We start from the raw sequence: 26,730 nt of genomic DNA on the forward strand, positions 1-26,730 counted from the left end.
TATGATAGAACTTTTTGCTGCACCAGTATCCAACAGAAACGGTTCGACTATACCTGATGTTGCTACTGCGACATAAGGCCCACTCTGATCTACTGGAACTGATACTACTCCCTCTCTTTGTCCATGGCTGTCCTAGTACTCCCTTGGCTGAACTTCCTCACTAGCTTCATAGTAGTCTTCAACATGATACTGTTGAGACCTATTTTGTTGGGCAGATTGTCCATTTCGCTGATCGAAATGATTAGAAGGGCGATCACTTGTCTGTGGAGGCATAGCACCTCGTCCTCGACCTCTAGAGTTTTGTATAGAACTACCACGACCTCTCTGAGCTGTCGCAGCATTATTTTGCGCTAAGACTGGACACTCAGTCTTATAATGGCCTTCCATTTTGCAATAAGCACACTGATTCCATTGGTACTGTGGCCTCTGAGAATTATACTCCGTCCTTTGATATGACCCTTGCTGTGTATTAGTCTGATTCGCGCGAGGCGGATATGCTTGCTGTAAAAGAACTTTAGTTTTTAAATCTTTCGTCTTTTTATCTGATTTTTCTTTCTCCTCTTTATCCCTATTTTCATAGTACTGGGCAGTCGCAAGTATTTGCGCAGTCGTAGAGACAGCCCACGCACTTTCAGAATTCTTTAATTTACCACTAAGTTCTGGCAACAGATTGTGCACAAATTTATCAACAAATAATCTCTGGCCTCCTTCTGTGCTCATATCCTGACCACTATGATCCACGAAAGTCTCCTCGAATCTTGTGAAAAAGTCGGAGACGCTTTCGTCTTTCTTCTGTTTGCACGCGGACAATTTGTCCCAGTTAACGCGTAATGCTGGCATTAGGGTTTTCATTAAATCGATTATTCTACCAGGCAAATTAGCAATTAAGGGTTCAGGTTTAGAACCACCTGTCTGCTGACCATCCGCCGCAATTATAGCTGCCCAATCACCACCTAGGGCAACTGGATGATTCTCTTTACGAATTTTAGCCCAAATTGGTTGCGGTACTACATTACCAAATAGCAGATCTATGTCAGCTAGATTCAATACACAAGCTTCAACTGTCTGAGTCAACTCTTTGTAGTATCCTGCAGGATTTTTACGCGGATCTGGCAAGGCCTGTTTCACTGCTAATACTTCAGCTCGCTTCCATGGAATATGTATCCATACTCTCTGGAATTGGGCTGGAGCGGCTGCAATACCAAGGTTTACATTAGCTTGCACAGCTTCACGCCAAATTGGTGGAACCTCCCTCATTGGGTATTGACGATTTTGTTTCGTACTACGTTTCTCTAACTCCCTCGGTGAACGAAGGGATGGGTCATTCCTATAACTTAAAATCAGTTCCATCGCTTCTTTTATATTTTGACCAACTATCATACCTGCAGCAAACTCTTTCTGAACATTAATTAATTCTTCCCTATTTGATTCAGTGTCATCCTCTTCCAATTCCTCACGTAGAAGGAAGCACATTTCATCGAACACATATCGTTGTGTCGGTTCGTTCCATTGCATAAATGTATCTAATACATCTTGTACATTATATCTTCCAACTTTCGAAACCCATCTAAGAGCAGTGGAATCTAATATTCCCCGTTCTTCAGTACTGGGAAGCTGACTACGTCTCTGCACAGAGTCAGAGGTAGGAGTCTTAATCAGAGTTTTATAGAAGGGAGATAGAATATTAGAGACAGAATCAGTGATTCTCCGACGAACAGAAAGCGGAGTCATAATATTAGCAGAAGCAGTAAATAGAGTAGCAGTTGGAACAGATAGATCAGGAACAGTAGGAGTAGCGGGCAAAATAGCCTGTGAACTAGCAGGTGTGAGCGATACAGGTATAGGTAAAGAAGCCGGCAACCCTGGAAGAGGGGGTGTCGAAGGAACATTAATATTGACCACAGGAGGTACAGGAACTTGATTCAGAGGAGCAGGAACACCAGGTTGTCCAGCAACCGGTAATTGAACATTCGGTATAGGTGGAGCCGTAGCACCCTGTGCATACGGTGGGGGTGATCGTAACAAGTAAGACAACAGGGGATCCTTTTCGGGGTCCTCTACTATCTTAGCTGTACTCGATGGCAAAGCAGGATAGCACTTGTCTATCGCTAAATTACGCTCTCTATTGGCCACCTGCATCGCTTTCTCAGACTCGTTGAGTTGCAGCTGCTTAGCAGACTGTTCTAAAGTCAACTCTTGCTCTTTCTGTTCTTTCTTCAACTTTTTAATTTCTCTCTGTTTAGATTCTTTTCGCCAATAACGGAAAGAATCAAACATTGCCGGCCGGGCTTTCTTCTTGAACAATTTCGTTTCTAAGTTATCAAGAACTTGAGGTTCAAAACTACCATGCAGTGGCCAACTAAGGACACCATCTTTCTCTGTATAGTGGATCCATACCTCGTTATAAGAGATAGGGCCCACACCAAATTTGCAATATAGATCATAAAGGGGAGTTCCAATCGGAGGAACCGAACACGAGTCCTCCAACTGGGAATCACTGTTGCAACTAAAACAAGACAACATACAATTTTTCCGACTTACCATTTTATAATCCGGAACACAGAACAGACAAAACACAAACAAAAGGTGCGCACTCGAACCAAGAACTTAGGCCTACCAAAGCGAACAAATGTATCGATACCCAAACTAAACCAAATGATTATCTTAACCAGAACAACCAGTGATAATCTTACGAAACCAAACCAAACCAAAAAACTAAAAGGATTATCCAAACAGGAGCAACCCTTACGAAGCAACCAACTAGCAACCACTTAATACTTAACTGAGGCACTGAAGACGTCACCAAGGAGAAACCCGTCACGTCTCGCCGTACTAAGGACTGCACCTCGGGTCCAAGACAGGGCGACGGTCAAAGCAACGGACCACTGTAGCCATCCGAACGGGAACCCTCGTGGAAGAGAACGTCGGGCCACTTTTGCGATATGCCGGGATCGATGAAGTGGGGTGCCTCCCTCTGGAATCTTCACACGAAGCTTCTCGAACTCTTCAGGCTTTTGGACCAGTACCGAATGACGTCGCCCCACGTTGGGCGCCAATTGGAGTTCTGGACTTTTTGGTTCCGTCCAGAGGTGTCAGGGATAACACCCGAAGACCCCGGAGTTCTACCTGCCTCGGTGCACAAACAAACAGAAACACGGGCTTCTCGATGGTGGCGTCAAAGACCAAAGGTTTTATTACTGCAAGGACACAGAAGTCACAGAAACTACACATGGGCAGTATCTAGGAGCCTGTTCAATTTGTACAAAGAGGGTTGCTCCTTATATACTGAATTTTGGGCTTCAGGCAAATTCTTTACATGTTAGAACATTCCAAAACCTTTGTATCTTAAACAATAAATATTTGGCGTTGCACAGGAATCGTCAACAATATCTGATGTCAAAACATTACGAACGAGGGGTTCCCACTATTCCATCATAATCCCATGTCAATTTCTCATTCAAGACCCGGACCGCCTCATCGTAAATTTCGTTACCTCCCCCTAATAAAGGCCCAGAAGGAAAGGAGCAGAGCCAGGTGCAGAAGATAGAACAGTAGGATAAGAGATGTTTGTGGGTTGTAAATGGGCAAGGCTACCAGCTTCGGCCGCCTAATCATGATCAAGCCAACGGACACGAGAACCAGTATAGCAGGACTGGCCTCAGGCTGGGGAGGCAGCTCTTGCTGAGTCATGCTGCCACAGCGTTGCTTGCCTAAGGTGCATGTGTCACTAGCAAGGTGAATTGCCGGCTAAAGCCTACGTGTCCTTAATTGAAAGAGGTTATTGCGTGTTCATTGACTATGTGAGGGCAAAGAATACAAAATGGCTTCCGTGTTCTAAGATGGATGCCACGGGTAGATCAGAAATGTGTTTGTAACAGGAGTGCTCTTGCTCGTAGCATAGCGAAAACACCAGGATATACTAAATGGATCATTTGCGGTTCACTGATACCAAAATTATGTATTTGCGACAATGTTAAAAACACGGGTTAAAATCGTCACGGAACCTCACTCCCCATTTCCTTGGAAAGGCCTGGTGGGCTGGGGTAGACACTCAGCTCTTATCTGAGTTTAGCTGCACTAACTCTGCGAAGAGGACCCTCCCCCACTGGTCAGGGCCTCCTGGGCTGGAGTTAATTAAAATTCCTCTTTAGGGAGTTGCACAGCCTGATACCACGAAGGGAACTTGTGCATGCTTTACCCATGCATTGAACCATCCTGACGCTCTCAGTAGCGGTCGCTCCCCAAGCTCCCTGCTCTAATCCTGGCATCGTTTGGCTCCCTGCTTTACTCCTGGTATCGTTAGGCTGCGCGCATTGCCCTCATTAGATAAGTATTCTTGTGCTGGCTGCTGTGTACAATCGCGCTATTCTGCGATAAGCCCTGCCGAATTGCATTAATATTTATACTCTTAGCGCTCGCTGTATTGCTCTTATTCAGAAGTTTGTGCTTTGAATTTTTCTAGCGCTTTACTGAATTGTGCTTTGTATATCTGTAGCGCTTTATTGAATAATCGCAGAAGCTGCTTGATTTTGGCCCAGCCTCTCTCTAGTTTCGTTTTTGCTGCTGCTCCGGCCATTTTGTTGTTGTTTTGCCTTGGAGACCGTCCCCTACACCTCGCACCCGCCTCCCAGCTGACCCTCCCTCGCCCCTCCCCCCTCCACTTCTCCACTTATGACAGATGCATTTACGCGCATCGGTCGCGCCCCATGCGCGCCGAAGGTGCGCCAAAGGTAAGCCCGTCTGTGCCCATCCGCGCCTGGACCGCGCCCAACGCCAGACCGCCTGGCCCCCGCAAACCGCACTCCTCCCGCATTACGTATGACGCCGCCACCCTCTTAGCCCTTAACCCTGGACGCACTCCTCGATGCTACGAAGCTGCCCCTGGACGTACCCATGGTCCCTTCGCCTGCCACTCCTGCAAGTTCGCCTGCATCAAGACCTACACCAAACCCTCTTCCTCCACACACAGCTCCGACTCTAAGCACCTGAAGTGCATCCTGCTGAACACCCGCTCGGTCCACAGACACGCCACTGAACCCTGGGACCTACTAGACACTGCGTCACTGGACATCGCCTTCCTCACAGAAACCTGGATGAACGCATCATCAGCACCCGACATAGCCATTGCTATCCCGGACGCATACAAGATCATCCGAAAAGAACGCACCAACCAAACAGGAGGAGGCTTAGCCATCGGCCATAAGAACACCATCAGAATCACGACCAGCCTCGACGACAACCTTGCAACCGCCGAACATCTCCACTTCCAGATCCACACCGACCCCAGGACCACACTTAGAGGCACCCTCATCTACAGACCACCAGGAACCCGCAAACAATTCAGCGAAGACATCACTGACTTCATCAGCCCACATGCCCTCCCCTCCGAGAACTACATTCTACTGGGAGATTTCAACTTCCACCTGGAAAAGAAAAACGACAGCAACACCACCACCCTCCTGGACAACCTGGCTAACCTCGGACTCAAACAACTTGTTGACACCCCCACTCATGTAGCCGGACATACGCTCGACTCTGTCTTCACCTCCTGCAAACACATCTCCTTCGACCACACCACAGCTCTCCACTGGACAGACCACAGATGTGTTCACTTCAGCTACATAACCACCACGATCCACAACACCCCACATCCTATTCCTCGAAGAAACTGGAACAAAATCACCACCGACCAACTCCTCACATCGCTCAACCAGAACCCTCCCGCCCTCCCATCGGACCCAAACGAAGCTGCCACCAAACTCAAAAAATGGATCACTCACAGCGTTGAAGAATTAGCACCCTTGAAAAACCACCAGATCAAACAAGGTAACAAAAAGGCCCCCTGGTTCAACGATGACCTTAAGAAATCCAAGAAACTATGCCACACTCTCGAAAAAACATGGAGAAAAAACCCAACTACTGACAACCTGACCACCTTCAAGGCAGCCACCCGCAAACACCACCAATTGATCCGAGCCACGAAGAAATCAGCATTCAAGGATCGACTCGACAACAACGCCCATAACAGCAAGGAACTCTTCAAAATCGTCAATGAATTTACCAACCCCACCGCTGCCTCAAACGACATCACTCCCTCCCAAAACCTTTGCGACTCGTTATCCTCTTTCTTCTACAACAAAATCGCCGACATACATAACAGCTTTAAGAACATCTCCATAGAACACTCCACCCCGCTCACCTCCAAACCTGAACCGATCCCTAACAACCTTAGCGCCTGGAACCCAATCACCACTGAAGACACCATCCGCCTAATGAACTCCATCCATTCAGGTTCGCCTACCGACCCCTGTCCCCACCACATCTTTATCAAAGCAGACTCCATCATCGCACCCCATCTCCGTGATATCATCAACTGCTCCTTCAACTCCGCTACCTTCCCAGAAAGCTGGAAACACGCAGAACTCACCGCCCTCCTGAAGAAACCCACAGCAGACTCCTCTGAACTTAAGAACTACCGCCCCATCTCCCTCCTCCCATTCCCTGCCAAAGTCATTGAGAAGGCCGTCAATAACCAGCTCGCCGCCTTCCTGGAATCCAACAACTCCCTCGACTCTTCACAGTCCGGCTTCCGAGCCAAACACAGCACCGAAACCGACCTCATTGCAGCGACAGATGACATCCGAACGCTACTGGACAACGGAGAAACAGTTGCCCTCATCCTACTCGACCTCTCCGCCGCCTTCGACACAGTCTGCCCTAGCACCCTCATACAACGCCTCAGCAACGTCAGAATACAAGGAAAAGCCTTGGACTGGATCATCTCGTTCCTCGCCGGAAGAACCCAGAGAGTCCGCCTCCCCCCTTTCAAATCAGAGGCCACCGAAGTCATCTGCGGAGTACCACAAGGATCATCACTCAGTCCCACCCTCTTCAACGTCTACATGAGTCCCCTCGCATCCATCGCTCGACAACACAACCTCAACATCATCTCCTACGCTGACGACACCCAGCTGATCCTTTCCCTCACCAAAGACCCTAACATCGCCAAAACCAATCTTCATGAAGGCATGAAAGAAGTAGCCGAAGTCATCCTAGGATCTTCCCCCTCTGCCTGGGACGACTCATGGTGGCCACCGGCCCTAGGCACAGCTCCCATACCCACGGACCACGCACGCAACCTAGGCTTCATCCTTGACTCCTCCCTCTCGATGACCAGACAAGTTAACGCCGTCTCATCTTCCTGCTTCAACGTACTTCGTATGCTAAAAAAAATCTTCTGCTGGATCCCCACCGAAACAAGAAAGACGGTCACCCACGCACTGGTCACTAGCCGACTGGACTATGGAAACACCCTCTACGCCGGAACCACAGCCAAATTACAGAATAAACTCCAACGCATCCAAAATGCATCAGCCAGACTCATACTGGACATCCCTCGCCAAGCTCACATTACCGGCCACCTGAAAGACCTCCACTGGCTTCCCGTCAACAAGAGAATAACGTTCCGTCTCCTCACCCACGCACACAAGGCCCTCTACAAACTAGGACCCGATTGCCTCAACACACGACTGTCCTTCTACACACCCACCCGACAACTAAGATCTTCCAACCAAGCGCTCGCCACAGTTCCGCGCATCCACAGATCCACCATGGGAGGAATATCTTTCTCCTACCTGGCAGCCAAGACCTGGAACTCTCTCCCCAGTCACCTCCGCCTCACACAGAACCACCTGTCTTTCAGAAAGGAACTTAAAACCTGGCTATTCGATAAATAACGCTCCCCCTCCCAAAAGCGCCTTGAGACCCTCTGGGTGAGTAGTGCGCTATACAAATTCATGAACTTGAACTTGAACAAGCTATTAATGTTGATTGGAGGTGTATTCAGGATGCAAAAGTTGCAGACCCTCTGATTGGATGATCCTATCAATCAGAGGTGATAAAAGTCGGGCCTGAGTGGTCAGCTGTTGTTCAAGACTGGTCTATGACTGAAGAGGCAGACACACCAGGTCCGTCTGAAGATAGCCAGGCGCGACCAGCAGTGTGAAGGCAGGAGATAAGACTCCGTTCACTTCGTCTGGAACTAAGACATCAGCATTATGGGAAAAGACCAGCTGTTTCTGTGAAGCTTGGGGGAGCGTGTGCTTTTGACCAAGGAAATTACAGACAGCTGCCCAAGGTGTGGAAAGGAAGCTTACAGCACATCAAAGGATTTGGTGTGGGAAGGAAGCTTGTGGCACATCAAGAAAAGCTGGTGGAAGGAAGCTTGCAGCACATCAAGAGAGCCACAGAGATGGAAGCTTGATTCTAGTCTTTGAAGGTGAGATCAACTCCCCTCTAAGCTCCTCTCTTGCGCTGTGGAAGCCTGTACAAGCAGTAGCTGGGAATAGAGGCCAGTGAAACAGGCACCCACCTTTCTTTTTGTGATCTCTGAGGGTTTCAGGGTGAACTGGCACTCTGTCCAGCCACTACCCTCCTACAGCTAGCCAGTGGCTACTGGACTAGTGGCACTCCAGTAAACGGTGCCAAGACATCAGGCACCTGTGATCAGATCCCTGACACCATTAGAGCGGTGTCCTCACTCACGACAGGAGGGCACTTCTTTTGCTTTGGGTGGGGGGTTATGGGGCTGATCAAAACATTTGACTTCACATCATTTGTTGAAACTATATCCTTTCAATCCAAAGATTGGTATCAAGGCTCTAGTGAATGAGAGAAGCCCTGTGTGACATGGTCTGTAATATGCAATGCTTATTGTGTGTTTTCATGTTAACTGCGTTTTTATAGTGCTTGGCATCTAGGCACTATAATACTGTTTGGAGTCAGAACTCTGTCCCAGAGGGTTGTAGAGACATCTGGTTTTCACTGTTTATCCTAGTTTTATGTATAGTATAATTATCTTGTGTGTATTAAAGTACTTTTCTTTTATAAAAAGTAAAGCACTGACTGGACATTGAGTTTATCAGCTGGTGGTACGGTTTACACTGTATTCTGAATGTCTAACCCCACCTCACCTCCTTGAGTAAGCCTTGGACTGCTCTGTCTCGCTACCCTGAGAGAGTCAAGTGCTGGAGAGGAGTACTTGGTTATCCAGTTTTGGGTCCAGTAGTACTGAGGCCCCAGGACACCAGTGAGGGAACACTCCAGTTGATGCGATTGGAGCGCAGTTATCCCTGAGTGCCCTGGTGCCCAGGAAGCTGGGTCTAACAGTATGTGTTTGGGTAATAATATAATTAATTCGATTCAATTCAATAAGCTTTATTCTGTTAAAACAAAGCAACCATAAAAGCACAATACATGATCAAAATACATCAGCCAAAATCGATAAAAAACGGTCAACAATCAATTCAAATTACCTAATTTCATAAAATTATCATACAATTCCCAGCGAAGTAAACTTAAAATAGATGGCACCACATCAGTTCTCTTAGGGCCTGATTCGGATGCGGTTAGGAAAGCGTTCCCACCTAGGGCCTGATTCTGATGCGGTTAGGAAGGCCTCCTAATGGCATTTGCTCCTTCCAAATCGGATCGGGATCGTGTCTTCCCGACCCAGCACCCAATTATGATGCGGTTAGGAACATATGCTCCCATTGAAGTCAATGGGAGCCCAACCAAATCGTATCTGGAAGCATCCAGATGCATCGTACTCCGTCGATCCTAGGAACCATTTCCAAACCGATTCGGTCGGGAAGCTTTCCAACCTGCATCAGAATCAGGCCCTTAGTGTAAACAGTTAACTCATAGCAGCCTTTCATAAACAGTTGTTTGGCATAAACAATTTTTAAGTGGCAAGATCGAAACACATCGGCTTAGAAAGTGCAAAGTGCTCTTTAAATATAACCATCCCCAATCTTGAGGGGGCTGGTCGATTTCATTAGAACATCATACTCTTCCTAGCATTGATTGAACTTAAAATAAATGTTGCTGCATAAAAACAAATCTTAGGTTCTCTTAGCATAAACATTAGGCTCATAGCAGCATTAGTGGTTTTAGCATCATATTTTTTAAACAGTGGTTTAAGATTAGAAATTCTAAAAGTCAAATACAAATCACATAAAAGTAAAAAGTGCAATGTGCTCTGCTTAGTATGCCCATCACAAGGGTATGGGGAGACAGGGCGCTGTTTCACTGTAGGGTACGCTACTAAATGGTGGGCAAGGCCTAACCTCATTCCTGTTAAGACATAGCGGGGGGAGGGTCTCGTTACAAGTGATAGAAAAGTTTGAAAGCCATCAGTATCTACACAGATGGTAAAACTGGTACGTGGCTTTCTTCCCTACTGTTTTCAGCCTGCATTCCTTCTTATGACACAGGAAGGTGCTCTTTATCCCCTGTTTGGACAATCCTAATACTTCATTTGGGTTTTCCAGGATTGTTTGATTGAATAAGTCTCTATAGGTATTGGCTAAATATTTGAGCCAGGGATCTTAAGACAGTTTTCCAATCGCAGGCAGTCATTATTAATAGATTTGGTAAAAATGGTCTCCTCCTTTGACCATATGGATCTCCATAACAGAAGGGGTCTCAGTGCAGTAAAATCTCGGCAGACATAAAAGCTTTTTTAAAAAGGAATTTTCTTCCGTTTGCAAGTCATAACTTGGGTGGTGTCCCGATACACCAGCCCCATAAAGTGCAACAGAGGTACATCTTGCTTTAAAAATCTAGACCATGTCTTTAATGCGGCAATCCCCCAATTTAGATGCAAATTTTAAAACACCATTTGGTCATTTTGGCCCGAACATTAGTCAATTCACGGTTCCATTTCCCATCACAGGAAAAAGATAACCCTAGATAGCAAAAATTATCTACATTTTGCACTTTATTGCCATCAATAAAAAAGGGTTTCATACTCTTAAGTTTCGGACCGCATACCATTGTGAAGGTTTTGACCTTATTGATCATCAGCTTCCTCTTACTAATAAAATCAGCTAACCCATCGATTAACCTCTGGAGGGCTACCGGCATTCTGAGTAGGAGCACAGCGTCATCCGCGTAAAACAGGACTGGGACTTCCTTGCCCTCCACTTGTGGGGAATCCGCCTGTACCATTTTAAGTGCTGCGTCCACTTTGTTAATAAATAAAGTAAAAAGCAATGGTGCTAGGATGCAGCCTTGGCGGATACAGCGTTTTACACTAAAATTAGGGGTGCATTCGCCCATTTGGCCATACCGTACTTTGGTCGATACCTTCTCGTACATCTTGGATAAAAGATAGATAATGGGTTTCGGGGCACCAAGATTAAGTAAAACTAGCCATAAAATTGAATGATCCACTAAATCAAAAGCGCTGCTAAGATCAACAAAACATAAAAAGAGCCATCCCTGTTTAGCACATGTGTATTTTTCAACTAAAAGCTCTAGGTTGATACACTGTTCTAAAACCATATTGTGCCTGGGCCAAAATATCATGCTCCACGACTCAATTTTCTAGTCTTATTAATAAAACCCTACTCATGATTTTTACTGAAGTAAAGTAGGGAAATTGGCCGATCATTTCTGGCCTCAGATTTGTTACCCTTTTTATAGATGGGGATAATACCAGATTCCCCCCAAGTAGGCGGGGGACCCTCCGTTACTGCAGCATTAAAAACTCTTGTTAATATCGGGCCCCATAGTTCCGGCAGAGTTTTGTAAACATTGATGGGGACACCATCCGGGCCTGGTGCTTTTCCCCCTTTGCTGCTTCCAAGGCCTAACTCAACCTCATCAAGGGTAATGTCTAGAATAATGATGGGCCATTTATGCAGGTTAACAGGGTCCTTAGTAACTAAGTGGCTTGGGTTAAAAATGCTAGTAAAATGAACCATCCACTCCTCACAGCTGACATGACATAGAAGTTCTGGGAAGGAATCATTTTTAAGGAATTTCGAGCTCACAGTATTCCCAGAACAACTTATTATTAGATGTATCTGCCACTGGTGCAAGATTATACCATGCCTCCTGTTGGATCTCTCTTTTTCTACATTTTAAATTAGATTTATATTCTAGTCTTAGTTCATGTACTAATGTCTTATCCCTGGGTCTATTGGAAAGTGCTTGTTTCAGGGGTTCAAAGAGACGGTGCAAGAATGATTAAACCAACCCCTTGCCTGCATGTGTTTCCTATGTGGTGACACATTAAATAATTTCGAGACTGAATCGTTAATTATACTAAAATTAATCAAAATTCTGTCTTGTTCGGTCTCAACCACTAAGCTGTCTTCAATCTCTTTACCACAAACCTGGACGATGTTTTTTAATATTTCACCTGGGTTGGTACCTTTCCATCTAATTCTAGTGCTGCTTGGTCGGCACGGAGCAATATTGTCAATGACCGTACATTGCTCTACTGTTTTATTCCCCCATACGAGCAGTGGCTTAATAGTACAATTGTGGTCACTCAGCGACAAATCATCAATCCACAGGGTAGAACAGAGGTTTGCAATATTGGCAGAAACGATTACATAGTCAATAGTGCCATTTGCTGTTCTTCCGGTAAAGGTTGGAATCTCCTTCTCACACCCATCCCTTGCACATTGCATGATGTCAAGATCTAATTCTGCCAGAACAGCTTTAAGGGTATCACCATAGGCGGTGTGTGGGAAGTGTATGCAGTCGCCCCCTTCATCATTTTGAGACCCGCAAGCTTTTGTCATAGACAAAGGACAGATTGGAATATTAAAATCTCCGATCCAAACAATATTCAAATTAGTATTTTCCGCAATAGCCAAGTTATCAAGTTCCAGCTCCAATTCCATGACTAAATTATAGCGGGTAGAGTCAAATATATTGTTATAAAAATTGATCAGTAGGACATCCTGGCCATCCCTGTGGTGTAACCAAAGTAGCTGCGAATGGTGTCCTATGTTAATAGCTCTTTTGACTCTCAGGGGCAAATTATTTTTTTTAAAGAATTAACAACCCGCCCTTTGCTTTACCAGATGGCGAGGAAGTTGCTGGTAAATCATAAGAAGTGAACACTTCAAAATAAACAATATCAGAACTCCAGGTTTCCTGTAAGCAAATTATGTCATGGAAAATTGATAAACTCCTTCTATCCTAAATTATCCTTCTTGCTTACTATTCCAGCTATGTTCCAGGTGACAATGGTATAGCCACAAGCTGAGGGGATTCCTGGACAATCGAAAGGTAGTTCGCTAGTACTACTACCTATTCTGCTAATGATGCTGGCTGCTCCCTCACTAAATTCTGGAGGAAATATGGGGAGTATTAGATTCACTACCGTTCTATGTCCTATGTTCGCATCTAAGATAATTCCTACATTTGCAACTTGATGCTTTCCTAATAAGTGGGGGGGTTTAATGAGCAGACATATTTATGTCGGATCACTGACATTATATCGACCACAAAAATATCGAGATACAATAATATCGAGGGACAAAATATCGACTGCCTATCTTCAAACAGGAAAGTACTAAAATATCGACTCAAAAATATCGAGTTACAAAAATATAGACTGTCAAAATATCGTTTTTTTTAAAAATATCTTTAAATTAAGTTAAAACTAATATAATAATAAATATATTTAATATAAACCTAGTTAAAATTATTAAATACATGTAATATTAATAAATAATTAATGTAAATTTAAAAAAAGATAACAAAAATAATACATATATATATATATAAATACATATTATTAAATAAACATATATAATATTTTTACCGTAGCATAGCACAATGGTTAAAATTTATTGTAACAACTCTAGTGAGTTCAACAGTAGCTAAAGCGTTGGATAGCGTAGGGGTAACATTTACTATTCCCACTCCAGTGGGTGCAACAGTAGGGAAAGCGTTGGATAGCGTGGGGGTAAAAATTACTATTCCAACTCCAAAGAGTGCAACAGTAGGGAAAGCGTTGGATAGCGTAGGGGCAAAAATTACTATTCCCACTCCAGTGGGTGCAACAGTAGGGGAAGCGTTGGATAGCGTAGGGGTTAAAATTACTATTCCAACTCCAAAAAGTGCAACAGTACGGAAAGCGTTGGATAGCGTAGGGGCAACAATTACTATTCCCACTCCAGTGGGTGCAACAGTAGGGAAAGCGTTGGATAGCGTAGGGGTAAAAATTACTATTCCCACTCCAGTGGGTGCAACAGTAGGTAAAGCGCTGGATAGCGTAGGGGTAAAAATTACTATTCCCACTCCAGTGGGTGCAACAGTAGGGAAAGCGTTGGATAGCGTAGGGGTTAAAATTACTATTCCCACTCCAGTGGGTGCAACAGTAGGGAAAGCGCTGGATAGCGTAGGGGTTAAAATTACTATTCCCACTCCAGTGGGTGCAACAGTAGGGAAAGCACTGGATAGCGTAGGGGTAAAAATTACTATTCCCACTCCAGGGGGTGCAACAGTAGGGAAAGCGCTGGATAGCGTAGGGGTAAAAATTACTATTCCCACTCCAGTGGGTGCAACAGTAGGGAAAGCGTTGGATAGCGTAGGGGTAAAAATTACTATTCCCACTCCAAAGAGTGCAACTGTAGGGAAAGCGTTGGATAGCGTAGGGGTAAAAATTACTATTCCCACTCCAGTGGATGCAACAGTAGGGAAAGCGTTGGATAGCGTAATGGTAAAAATTACTATTCCCACTCCAGTGAGTGCAACAGTAGAAAAAGTAAAAACTTCATAAATAAATATAATTAATAGAAATATTATTACCAATTAAATTTAATTTCCAATACCAATTACTTGTATTTACCAATTACATTTTATTTAATGGACAATTAGTAATTAATTAACAATTTTAATTAATTTACATACTTAATTAATTTTTATTAAATTACTTCCCACCCTATCCCCCTATAAACTCACAACCCACTACAGAAAATAATTTACTAAATATTAATTATTTATCAATTAAATATTTATAATTAATTACCAATTATATTTTAATTACCAATTAATAATTAATTAACAATTATTATTAATTTACATAATTAATTAATTATAATTAAATTACTTCCCACCCTATTCCCCTATAAACCCACAACCCGCTACAGAAAATAATTTACTAAAAATTAATTATTTATCAATTCATCAATTATTATTAATTACCAATTATATTTTAATTAACTACCAATTAATAATTAATTAATAATTATAATTATTTTACATAATTAATTAATTATATTTAAATTACTTCCCACCATATTCCCCTATAAACCCACAACCCGCTACAGAAAATAATTTACAAAAAATTAATTATTGATCAATTAATCAATTATTATTAATTACCAATTATATTTTAATTAATTAACAATTAATAATTAATTAACAATTACAATTATATTACAGATTTAATTAATTATAATTAAATTACTTCCCACCCTATTCCCCTAAAAACCCACAACCAGCTGTACATTTATATTACACAATTATTAAAAACTTGCCTTCTTTTCGATTTTTTTGTTGTCTATATTCTATCTAGTCGATATTATGTCTAGTCTATATTTTTTATTCAGTATTTTGGCTATTAATATCGATATTACTCGATATTTTTGTAGTCTATATTATGTCTGGTCGATATTTTGTCTAGTCTATATTTTTACCTCGATATTATGTCCAGTCGATATTTTGGAATCGATATTATGTCTGTTTACTATTTATGTCACATGATGGGTCTTTAGATATGGTAAAAACATCCATGGCCGTATTATACACACTTCCTGCAGGATGCCCTAATTAATTAGATTTTTTAAAGAATAAAGGCATGTAACACATTTTTCTAATTTTATTTATGGTTTGAAACTTTATTTATTGGATACATTTTCAATTTTAAACAATGTGTACAAAAAAGCTTGGATGATGTTATCAGTGATGACATTAGTGATGTCATCAATAATAGTATTAGAAATGGGATTTCTGGTTGGCTAAGGCTTGCACCAAAGCCAGGCAGAAACCACCACTCTAGTCAGGGCAAGGGAGTTACATACTGAGGATAACCCCTGCTCAGCCCCTTGGTAGCTTGGCACGAGTAGTCAGGCTTATCTCAGAGGCAATGTGTAAAGCGTTTGCGCACGCACACAGCAACAACCTACCAGGCACACCACAAAAGGAACTCCATACAAAGTTATATCAAAAATATCCTTTGTATTCTCATAACACATTAGAATAGTAAGCACATAATACACATTGGGCCACATGGCACCAGGTAATATCTACAAGGGATTATATTCACCTGACAGGGCCCACTGGACCACTGTCAGAACCATCACAAAGTGAACTTAGTAAAGTAAGACATATCATAAATGTACAACCAGTAATCACTGGTAACCACTGTACTCAGCATCATCCTGTAACATAAACCACATTATGCATCGTGTCACATTAGGCGTGAATTACATTCTGCACCAACCTCACCAGCGCAAACACATTATGCAATCATCTCATAAGTCTAAATGCATTAGACCCTAACCTCCTAAGCATCACTCGCATTAGGGGTATAACTCACAGTAGGAAATAATCTCACCAACATAATCACAGTATGCAAATCACTTCATCCCCAAATGCATTTTGCGGCATGAATTACTGTAGAGAATCACATTTCCTAATATCACCAACTGGCCTTCTCTAGAGCTCAAATGCCCTGCGTCCAGAATGTCAGGGCTGCTACCAATGCACCATAATTCGCAAGTGCTCAATTGCGCTGGGGCAGAGAAGTGCATCTCAATCCTCTCTCAAAGCATGCACCCAAAGAACTGTGGCCTAAACATGGCAGCTGGCACTAAGTACTGTGCAGCTGTAAATCAAGCGAAGGCCCCGGCACCACTGTGCCTCCTGTCCCACTCAGGGACTCTTTCGCAAAAATGTGTCCAAATGGGCATGGGCCCCTCTGGGACTTCTGGACCCCTCACTGGGCCCTATGAACCAATGCGCCCACATGGCAGCGCAGCTGTGACATCATAAGTGAAGGGGGCCCGGCACCTCTGTGCCCTCAGGACCAACAGGGGCTCTAAAACCAAAGATGCCGCCTTGTTGGAGTGGACCGCTCTTTTGCAGGACCACTCAGGCACCGACAATGTGCCTCGCCATGATGGGGGGGGGGGGACACGAGCCCCTCTGGGCCCTCTAGATCGCTGTACCTCACGATGGAGCGGCCCACTGTCAGGCGGGGCTGCTCTGAATCCCCCAAGCATCGGTAATGTGCCTCGAAAGGCAACACCACACTGGAGATAGCCTCCACTCACCAAACTCTGCACGTCTCCCTCGCTGTGGAGGCTTCGTGCGGTCTACAGCTTCTCCTCTCTGCGGGGCTTTCCCCTACTCTCGGTAGCCCTTCTCTGCCATCGCAACCTCTCCACTTCACCCGGACCCCTTCCTTGTGAGGCATGGACAGTCTTCCGCGTTGCCTTCTCCCGGCTGGGGGAAGGTGGAAATGATGTCCGCGAGGCCCCCCCACAGAGTCAGGCGGACGCGCCTGACTTCCGTTTGCGGCTCGGGCCACGGCGGTGAGTTCTTCTCGGGCAATCCTCAGTAGGCTCCCGGTTTTAAGCAAGCACATGCGGGTGGGCATCCACCATTCAATCATTCACATAAGCGAGGTGGGCACCAGCCATGAAGATCGAATAAGCGGGGTGGGCACCCGCCCTTTCCCGCATCACAGGGGAATCCCTCACATCGAGATTCCCTCTTAGAGGGCGGCAGCTCAGCGCTGCGCAGCCCACACGTTCTCCTTTTCCTTGGACAGATAAGAACCCAGCATAGCGCTCACAAAGTGCTGCGAGCACAAGACATCAAGCAGGATGCCATGAAAAGCTCAAGGGTCCCAGCAAAAAGTCCTCAGAGATGAAGGGGCAAGGCACGGCCCAGGGAGGTAAGCCCTCACGGCAGCCCTCCTGGGCCCCAGCAGCAGCACGCCCCGGCAGGATTCAGGAGCCAACAGACAACACATGGGTCACAGCCCCTACATTTACATCCCTAATTCCTTTGTCTAAAGTGCAGGGCAAGGAGGCACCAGATGCAACTGGTTGAGGGGGGAATTGGAGCACTTTGTTTTGCAAGCTCCTCTTCCCCTTTGTCAGGTAGGGGCTCCGCATCGGACACACCACGGGGGGGCGGAGCCAGGATTCACTAGGGAACACACCATCCTATTCAGAGTCAGGGGATTACCCCTCCCACTACTCTTAGCCCAGGTGTCTCATTCAGCCTAGCCCTGACTCACCCTGCCCCTCCTGGGGCCACCCACACCTCTCAGCCCCTGTCACTCACAAGCCAGACATGCAATTCACATCAGGTGGGAAGACACATAGCACACAGAAAGGCCAACTTCTAAAAGCGGCATTTCTTCATCAGTCACCATAAATCTGCGCACACTATTGTGCAGCATTTATTCTCACAACATCATACATACTAAACTCGATGCTGCTGCTCTTCTCATACCAGGAATCACCACAGACATACTTATCCCCAATGCATTCCAATGGGAGGGCAGGCCAATATCACCACATGTACACAGAGAGTGCACGCACTTTACACTGGACCACAGTGTTAAAGTGCCCAGAGGCCTAAAATCACCAACACCAGGTTACAGACCAGGCAAAAAGTTCAGGGATGATCCTGCCCAAAAGGGCCAAGTCCAACAGATATATTTTGAGATGTCATCAGTGACATCAGAAATGATGTCATAGAACAAGTCAGGAGTGATGTAATATGTGAAGTCATAAGCAGTGCATAGCGGGGCTCAAGTTATTGTTCGTGTTACCAACTATAACTGCGGAATTTCAATGTTTTTTTTTACTTAAAAACATTAATGTTGTCACTGAGATTTCACCTAACTATAACATTACTTTAATCTTTGGTTTTTCAGTGAATTTTTAAGGTTTGTTTTAATCGAAAAACACATTTTTTCATTACACCTACCCATAACATTACTTTAACCTTTGTTTTTTCAGTGAATTTCTAAAAAAAAATTAAAATATAAATATATTGAAAAATACAAAGCAACTAACAACTGCAACAATGTTTTTGCTGGGAATGTTCAACTTCTCACATATACAGGAATATTCTCAGCATAGTTTTCATAGTCTTTGCATGTATTTTTACATAAAGGTCATATTTATAATTTTTTTTAAACACTGATCAGTTTTTCCCATACTGTAAACTATGTATTTTCACTATGTACATCCATTTTTAAGGTGGGTGATCACTTTCACAGGTGGCTCGCCGGAGGCTCGCAAGATCACAGAGTTATCAATTGTGTTCAAATCTATTACACTGAGATCTTTTTCAGGTGGTCAGTTGTTATCGAATGCTAATCTATAATAATACAGTCAGTACAGTATGTATATTGTATTAATTGTTTCATTTAGAAACGTATCGCTCTTGCGAGCAACTTAAGTAGCCCTTTTGACATGTCTTAGGCCTGCCAGGTCAGCCTGTGTGTGCAGTTGTAAACTGCCATTATGACCTGGCAAACTAAACCATTTGCCAGACCTAAACTTTCCTTTTTTATTACATATGAGTTACCACTAGGGTAGGCCCTAAACAGTACATAGGATAGGGTGCAGTGTATAAAAGCTCTGCATTTCCTTTTAACTTTTACATGTCCTTGTAGTGAAAAACTATTACATTTGTATTTTTCTACTGCACGGTCTACCTCCCCATAGGATAACATTGGGTTACTTTATCTTATTTAATAAGTGATACATTTCAATTGGGAGCCGGTAAGATTATCGAGTTTGGTGTCTGAAGAATTGTATTTTAAAACCTTCTTAATGTTAAAGTTAGATTTTAAGTCAACGTTCTGAGAATGCAATTTTAGAAAGATGGCTTTTTTTTCCTAACCATTTGATAACTGCAGGATGTGTTTTATGCCACATGGCTAGGTGTAGCTGGCAGTTGGTGTTTGTGTATTGCTCCCAGACGGCGAGGCAAAGGGGGAATAGGTGTTGGATGGACGGGCCATCTCTGACTTCATAGGGGGCTGGGCTATCACCTACCACACTTGCACACCCCAACGTCTCCGCCTTAACACACCTACAAAGGGTTTGACACAGGTCTTTGGTGACCCATAACAAGCTGGGGTCAGGGCAGAAAGGCAGGAAATTCCAGCCACCTACAGGGGTGAAAACTTTCATAACCTTCTGCTACTTAAAATCTGGCACCAGGTATAAATATTAGACCCCAGACCCAACTCTTCAGTACACTTGTGGACCTGTGGACGACTCAGAAGGATTGCCTTGCTACTCTGCTGCAAAAAGAATTACTACTCTACTGCCCTGCTGATCTGCTGCCTGAGTGTGAAGGACTGGACCTGCATCTCGAACCCAGGTCCACCAGAGTGACTCCAAGGATAGTTAACTGGCCTTTTGATCAGGTCAAAGGGACATAAAAGGTCCCAACTCTTTTTAACCCTGCACCTGGACTCTGCCTGCTATGAATCCTAACCCCCACCCTAAGTAGTGTCCTTCTAGTCCGGTGTGGCACAAGCGCCAACAAAGCCTTGCCGCACAGCTACAAGCTTCATCGGAACCAATGTGATTCGACACAAAGTATCACAGAGCCTAGCCACATAGCTTCATTGGAACCGACGCAGTGTGACACAACCTGATGCAGGATCACGCATCACCGATATCACTGCCCCTCGGAACAAATGCCAGACAATGCAAAGCCTTGCAAAGTAAAGCCGCGCAGACCACGTACCAGGATTTAAAGATACTTTGTTCAGCAGACTTATTTGGTCCCTGTATCTGTTCCTTCGCAGTTAGCCTGAACATTTGACTTTGTCCTGGACCAGCACGATCAGATAACTACAATTGCCACTTTGTGCTTTTGGGCGCTATTTGCACTTACGTTTTTAAAATTGCATATCTCCTGTTCTGCGTATTGGATTTTTTGTTGTTTGGCTTTGATTTACTCGAACTAATTTGCACGGAGGCACTTTTCCCTGACCTGGATTTCAGCGGCTCTTTCTCCTAACTGCCCACATCTCGCCGCACCCGCTTCGCGGGCGCCGCATCGCCTCGTGAGGCGCAGGGGCAATTCACAGCTGCACGGCGGTTCCGGATGAGAGGCGCTAGCGGGGCTGCGAGCGTGCACGGACTCCAGGAACCAGGAGTCCCTGCGAGACCGACCTCAAGCTTCCGGTCCGCTCTCCCTGCTGGGCCGCCCCCCGCCCTACTGAGGATTTAAAACCGTCCCTCGCTACCTTTCCTGTGGGACTCGAACTAATTTGCACGGAGGCACTTTTCCCTGACCTGGATTTCAGCGGCTCTTTCTCCTAACTGCCCACATCTCGCCGCACCCTCTTCGCGGGCGCCGCATCGCCTCGTGAGGCGCAGGGGCAATTCACAGCTGCACGGCGGTTCCGGGTGAGAGGCGCTAGCGGGGCTGCAAGCGTGCAGGGACTCCAGGAACCAGGAGTCCCTGCGAGACCGACCTCCAGCTTCCGGTCCGCTCTCCCTGCTGGCCCGCCCCCCGCCCTCCACGCCCCCTATATCTTACCACATACCTCCCGCAGCGCGGGACGCAGCTCGGGGCGAAGACCGGGCTAAGAGCGGGCCGTTTGAGGCCGTTCGAGACTGTGAGAGACTGGACTGGGCCACCTCATTTACATCAGGTATTGTTATTATAACCACCTTCCAGCCCAAAGTACCACATCCCATTGTATTTATAACCGAGCCCCATTTCCAATTATGAGTCAAATGGAGACCAGGAGCAAAGCTAATCAGGTGGCTATCAGCCAAACATCAACAGCCCCAACCCAAGGCACAATTGACAATTACTTCCTGAAAGCAGGCTCCCTCTTGATAGAAAACGATGGATTTGGGCCCAGCTCTTTGGACTGGGGTGAATGTGTGACATTGATCCACATTCTGTCCATCATTGTTGTGTTTGCAGGTACCGCTCTAAGTGTACTGGGGATGCTCAGACGTGAGTCCCAGGCACTCCACACCACTGGAATCAAGCTAGCCGGGCTGATGAGAGGTGTTACCTCGAAACCGGGCCGGTCCTCGGATGCTTGTTTCCGTTCTGGGAAGGACATGGCTTTTGTAGTTCGGACTGGACTGTTCCCATGGGGCACAGGGTCAGCGCTGATTTGCATATCGCCATTGTCTAACCCAGGGTGGTGTGGAGTGGAAAAACGATGGATTTGGGCCCAGCTCTTTGGACTGGGGTGAATGTGTGACATTGATCCACATTCTGTCCATCATTGTTGTGTTTGCAGGTACCGCTCTAAGTGTACTGGGGATGCTCAGACGTGAGTCCCAGGCACTCCACACCACTGGAATCAAGCTAGCCGGGCTGATGAGAGGTGTTACCTCGAAACCGGGCCGGTCCTCGGATGCTTGTTTCCGTTCTGGGAAGGACATGGCTTTTGTAGTTCGGACTGGACCGTTCCCATGGGGAATAGGGTCAGCGCTGATTTGCATATCGCCATTGTCTAACCCAGGGTGGTGTGGAGTGGAAAAACGATGGATTTGGGCCCAGCTCTTTGGACTGGGGTGAATGTGTGACATTGATCCACATTCTGTCCATCATTGTTGTGTTTGCAGGTACCCCTCTTGATAGATGACATCCATCTCCTGGAAAGACGAATTTCCCAGGAAATAGAGTGGGTCAAGAGGTCTTCAATGGGTGCAATAGCTTTGGCGAAAACCCCCGAAGATAGGCGGAATATAAATACACTACAAGAGGGTGTTCAGGGTGGGGCTCAGCAATCCGTTGACAATGACCTTTCCGATGCAACAATAAGTGATCTAGAGGATATGAGTCTCCTCCCATTGCCCACAATACAAACTACCCAATTGCCCAATGTAAAAAACCCGGGGGAGGTCACCGCCATACCAACTCTATGCCCCACTTCAATCAGGGAGGACCGGAGTATAATAAGCGATAACCCAATTTCGCCAGGGACGCTAAATACTAGCCGAGGGATAAGGGAAGGAGCTATCCAAAAAAGGACACCGGGGAAAAATATAACTAGGGAAAAAAAGTCTAAAAATGCTATGGGACAAAAAGGGAAGATCTCCACCTTAGCTACCCTAGACCACAATACCCAGGAAAAAGCTTCACCAGTGATAGCGATTGACCCTTCGCAACAGTTGCATAGTAATAGCCGCACTGAGCATATACCTTCTACCATCGCCCCAAACCCTGACTTACCAGAAGAGGATATAACCTTAGCTGATATAGGCCACCTTTTGAAGTCAATCATAGGTCCCCTAGAAGCACGCCTAATAAAAATGGAGGCGAGAATAATTAAAATCGAGAAAACAGCTTTACAGATTATGGACAGCTGGAAATCTGGGACTTTAGGGCCCACGCCTCCTAACATTAACCCACAACTTAATAGTAGCTTGGTCACCCAAAAACTTGCAACATGTAATGAGGCAGGAATAACATCTACGACAGGCAATAATAACTCAAATGCGTGCACTAACCAACTGACAACATTAAACCCCAAAGTAGTTGCAACATTGACTCCCGGCCCAGCTAAACAACCTCATGCTACAAAACAGCGATCAACCCTAGAAAAGGGCAAAGTGCACCCTACCCCACAACTAATGAACTCCCCCATACCTTCCCCGAATATTAACCATGATGTGAACGATCCCAAACATATAAAGGCAAAGGCACCTAGAACGGTTACTGTCAATCTTCCACCCGAGGTTGCCCCATATACTGTTATCTTAGTCGGGGTACCAGAATTAAAATTAGATTCACATGAAACTGAAGAATCTTTGAGAAATAAGGTCATCAACTGGCTTTCAATGTACAGACCACTCCCTGGAGGTATGACCAGCGATATTCGCATGGTCAGAAGGGTCTCCTGGGTAGGCAAGAGACCAAAAACAATCAGTGGTGATTGCCTACTAGTGAGTTTCAGAGACCCAAGAACAGTCACATTTGTCTGTAAACCATCATTGGAAGATGAAGGTAGTAACATTCACCCAGTCCCCCTCTCGTTTTTTTATCCACCTAACAAATATGCAAGCATGGCTCAGAGTAGAGGACATCACCAGAACTTCAAGGGAAATTGGCAGGGTAACCAGGGAAGGAGGAGGATACCATTCACTCAATCACAAATACCCCCATTCCGCCCAAACATACATAGTGATCCCCACGGGTGGGAAACTGTCCAGAGAAGAAGGAGGGGAGGGGGCGGATTTGATAGAGAGGACCCGTGGGCCCCGAGAATTTACCAGCCACCACCCCTACCTTTGTATAACTACTATGATTGTCTCGAAATGGTTGATTGACAGCGGGCCTCCACATCTGGGTTGCAAGTGCAACTGGCAGTAAACGAATGTCTGAATTATTCCCCCCCAATCTGTAGCCAGGAGACGGAAACATCTGGGATTAGTGAAACACCCCTTGTTCTACATAAAGCAGATATTAATAGAGATGTCCTGCTGTTAGACGAGGGGGAAATGGTAAGTCCTCCTCTGTCAGAAAACACAATTCCCACTCCCAAGCAACCAGACACCCAGAAAGCCCCACAAATTTTAAATATTCTTTAGTGGAACGTGGCTGGCTTGTCAAATAAAATAGACTCAGATGCATGGGTGGAACTAACGCAATTAAATAGCGTTTGTCTCTTTCAAGAGACTTGGTCAAGGGACGAGACCCCCTTTCGGGGCTTTCATACATTGTCAATCCCTGCTGTTTGGGGTGGGAAAGGCAGACCATCCGGAGGCTTAGCAACTTGGGTGGCCTCGGACACAGGATGCCGAGCCTCAAGATATCCAGTAGACTCTGTAGATATACTGGCTGTAGTCCTTGAATGGCCAGGTTTTTTCAAACTGTTGGTTATAAATATTTATTCAAGGCCAGTTAAAAATGGGTCCACCTCCAAAACTATAGAGCTTCTTTCTTGCCTACTGGAAACTATCCCCGCAGACATGTCTTATTTAATAGGAGGCGACTTCAACTCAAATTTTGAGCCTTTACCTGGTTTACTCGATGGACCCTCCCTAGAGGAGGATCCGAGTTGGCAGGTTCCCCGAACGGAAGCACCTCCCCCGAGAGTATGGACAACTCTGGCTGTGCAGATCAACACACTAAATCTCACACACGGGTTGAGAGCCTGTAACGGCCGCACTAGGTCCGACATTCCATCCAAATGTACTTTCAATAAACCAGGGAGGGAATCTAGAACTGACTACTTCCTCGTACAGTTAAAGGCATGGAAAAGGGTGGTTGATTTTAAAATAACATCAAGACATGACAGTGACCAAAACACTCTGGAGTTAGAGTACACTATCCCCTGGGAGAAAGTGATTGGCGAGGAGAAACAGATAGGAGGAATCCTCCTAGAGAACAATAGGAGACGAATAAAATGGGATAGGCTCGTCTCCATTGGAGAAAGGCTTACCTCCCTCTACGCTGGCATTGTTCCTATTCTTCAGGAGGCTTTCGATTTGTGGGATCCACACCCCACATTAGATAGAAATAAGGACCTAGCCCAAATCCACACTCATTTAATCAAGAAGCTTGAAGTAGATCTTTTTGCCAAGGGCCGCCCGAAACCACAGGGGCAATTTACCAATTCATGGTATAATCGCACTTGCCGTTTGGCAAAACAAGACCTTATTTCCACTATAAAAGAGGGAGGCAGTATGTCAGAGATCCGTTCTAAAAGGAGTGCCTACAAATCACTTCTAGCAAACGCTAGAATGGAGTGGGATATACAACACTGGGAGAATCTAGCGGAGTCCCTAGTCGATAGGGACTCCCGTAGATTCTGGAGAATAATCAACCATGGGACCGGGGAACTCCCATCTGCAATTGAACCAAACATTGCAGCCAATGTTTGGCAGGATCACTTCCAGGGCCTATACGCCCCCGAGGCTGAGGAGTTAGAGACATCTGTAGCTAGTATCACCACCACAAATATACCAGCCCCTTTTAGCCTGAAAGATATCGAGACGGCCATATCGGGGTTGCCATCTGGAAAAGCCCCTGGATTAGATGGGATCCCAGGTGACCTCTTTAGGCAGGAACCTGTGATCTGGGCTCCATACCTGATGGTTTTATTCAATGCTGGGGGGAATGGGCATACCAGATACTTGGCTGGGAGCAGAGGTAGTACCGATATATAAAAAGGGCTCGCCTCTGCTCCCCGCCAACTATCGCCCGATTAGCCTCATTGATGTTAGCCAAAAGCTGTTTGGAAGGTTGATCTTGGATAGGCTGCAATGTTGGATGGAAGAGACAGAGATCTTGAGTCCCCTTCAAGCGGGCTTCAGGAAGGGTGTCTCAACAGTGGACCAAATACTGAGACTAAATATTCTATTCTGGAAAACTGCATATTTAGAAGAGGGCTCACTGTACGCAGTTTTTGTGGACCTCTGTGCCGCCTTCGACCTGGTCCCCATGGGCCATGTTGTGGGCGGTACTAGAGGACATGGGTGTCCCGGGAGATATTCTCCAGATTCTCATTAGGCTCCACACAGACAATTATGCCCGGGTAAGATACGGAAAGGGAGGTAAGCTTACAGATAGGTTCCCTGTCCAACGCGGGGTAAGACAGGGATGCGTGCTGGCGCCGTCTTTGTTTTGTCTATTTACGAATGGGGTGATAGAGCACCCGTGTAAAATCCCTATATTGATGCCCCACAACTGAACAGCATTAGGGTGCCGGCGATTATGTTCGCGGACAACACCCTGCTGTTGTCAAAGACACCAATGGGGCTACAAAGGATCCTGGATGGATTCTTGGACTTCTGTAATAAAAGGGGATTAGAAATAAACCCAGCGAAGACCAAATTTATGACCTTGAGCCATAAGCATAAAAGCTGCCCAAATCCACGCCTGGGATCAACATCTCTG

The 26,730-nt window shown here is 45.4% G+C and overlaps 2 protein-coding genes across 3 annotated transcripts in view; both read left to right on the plus strand.

The window, feature by feature from the left end:
- The window catches only part of LOC144818510 (prostaglandin reductase 1-like), a 413,003-nt gene that overhangs the window by 240,176 nt on the left and 146,097 nt on the right, over positions 1 to 26,730 (plus strand). The window lies entirely within an intron of this gene.
- The window catches only part of LOC144818511 (prostaglandin reductase 1-like), a 1,303,604-nt gene that overhangs the window by 240,136 nt on the left and 1,036,738 nt on the right, over positions 1 to 26,730 (plus strand). The gene's annotated exons all lie outside the window — the stretch shown is intronic.

Source organism: Lissotriton helveticus, chromosome 2_1, assembly GCF_964261635.1.
Source record: "Lissotriton helveticus chromosome 2_1, aLisHel1.1, whole genome shotgun sequence".
NCBI classification, from domain to species: Eukaryota; Metazoa; Chordata; class Amphibia; order Caudata; family Salamandridae; genus Lissotriton; species Lissotriton helveticus.